The sequence below is a fragment of the Lepus europaeus genome, chromosome X (genome assembly GCF_033115175.1).
Source record: "Lepus europaeus isolate LE1 chromosome X, mLepTim1.pri, whole genome shotgun sequence".
In the NCBI taxonomy this organism is placed as follows: Eukaryota; Metazoa; Chordata; class Mammalia; order Lagomorpha; family Leporidae; genus Lepus; species Lepus europaeus.
Window position 1 is genome coordinate 66,573,266 of NC_084850.1, and position 2,085 is coordinate 66,575,350.

Genomic DNA, 2,085 nt, shown 5'->3' on the forward strand with positions numbered 1-2,085 from the left:
AATTTAATTTAATTTTTCTTTTCTTATTGTTACTCTACATAAAGAACTCTTGGATGATATTAGCTCAGTGAGACTGTAAACAAGTAATTAGATCAGATTTAGAATCCTTCTGAGGAGACATTCCTTTGTGAGGGGAGGAGAAGTGGAAGGGTTGCAGCAGACTTTATTGATGATAATAAGACAACGAAAGGGTTCATGAGCCCTCTCCTACTCCAGGGTGCTGGGATGGAAACTGTGAAGAGGGGAATTTTTCAGTGTGTTGAGGACTGAGTAGGGGCAAGGACTCTTCAACAGGTGAGAGCCTCTCTCTTCCTCTGGAACTCTTGTTGGGGCTGGTGCTAAACAGATTCTTACTTCTCCTCTTCTTGGAGGCTCTGGAACAAAAAGATGCACCACCATGTTCCTGTAGCCAAATTCACTGTCATACCAGAAAATGAGATTGACAAAGCTCATGAGGGCATTGTTAAGCCCAGCATTAAAGGTGGTGGAGTGGATGTCACTGCTGAAGTAAGAGACAACATGGTTTTCAATGTAGCCCAGGCTGCCTACAGGTAGCCCTCTGAAGACTGCTTCATCACTTTCTTGATATGGTTATATTAGGTAGATTTCTCCAGATGGCAGGTCAGATCCATGACCAAATTGTTGGTGATGGGCATGCAGAAGGCCATACTCATGTTTCCCAGTCTGCTAAGATATGACATTGCCCTAGCCTTTGGTGACACCACTAAATGCAGGAAGAATGTTCTGGGTAGCCCTACAGCCATCAGCACAGTTTCTTGGAGGGGCCATCCATGGTCTTCTGGGTGGCAATGATGACATGAACTGTTGTCATGAGTCCCTCCACGATGCCAAAGTTGTCATGATTGTCATAGATGACCTCAGTCAGGGCGGACTACAAAGTTGATGGTGCAGAAGGGATTGCTGATTTTCTTGAGGGAGTTGTCATGCTTCTAATGAATCACATCCAACATGAACATGTGAGCATCATCATATGAGCCCAGCTTTCTCCATGGTGGTGAAGGGATCAATGGACTCCACAACATATTTGGCACCAGCATCATCCCATCTTAGCTGGCAGGATCTCACTCTTAGAAGATGGAGGTGGGGTTCCCATAGATGACAGTCTTCTATTTTTCAGCCTTGACTGTGCCATTGAACTTGTGAATGGAATCATGCTGGAACATGTAGGCTATGTATTTGAAGTCAAAGAAAGTGTCATTCACAGATTTACAGGACCACACTCACTTTGCTAGGGTTAAAAGCAGCCTTGGTGACCAGGTGCCCAATAGGGACAAACCTATTTATTCTGGCCATAATTTTTTGTTTGGGGTATGCATTGGTAGCGCATAATGTTAAAACACATGTTTAAAACACTATAATACGAAGGAGGCGGCAAGATGGCGGAATAGGCAGGGAGCACACTATTAGTCCGGAGAGAGAGACAGGTTAATATAAGTGGAGATACTGCAGGGTCAAGGAAGAGTAGGGGATGAAACAGCATAGGAAACTCTTCCGGAACTAGAGATTCACAGTGTACCTGCGTGGAGAGCGTGGGAGCCCAAGTTCGGGACACCAGCAGCAGACTCAACGCACCAGCGCTGGAACGCGAGGTGAGCCGAACCTCCATAGCCCGAGATACCAGCGGGCAAGCGGAAAGAGGAGGCTAGAGGGAACGAGGCTTGAAACTCCGTGGGGAAAAGTTCACCAGGCTAACTAGAAGAGAGAGAGGAAAAAAATAAAAAAAAGCGACCGATACGGACACAAGTTTCTCTCTCTCTGCTCACCTCTCAAAGGCGAGCAAGACAGAGCAGGCGCCATTTTGGACATACGTCATAAGCAGGGTGACCTCAGGTCTGCACCAGCCCTGAGCCTAGCAGAAAAACCTGACTCTGGGGGGAGGGGTGAAATAACAGGAGATTAGCATCTAACTTGGCAACCCAGTGGGAGATTGCAGGAGAATTGGAGCCCACACTGAGGGCAGCAGAGATTCCCTGTGTGGTCCTTGGGAAAGAGCTTCCAATCTCTGGCTCCTGTGGGTATATCATTTGCCTGCTAACTACCTCCAATTACATTCAGCTGTGCGGA

General features: G+C 46.8%; 1 pseudogene; it reads right to left on the minus strand.

Annotated features, from left to right (window-relative positions):
* Positions 1–207: 207 nt before the first annotated feature.
* Positions 208–1,314, minus strand: LOC133752657 (glyceraldehyde-3-phosphate dehydrogenase-like; annotated as a pseudogene).
* Positions 1,315–2,085: the final 771 nt, after the last annotated feature.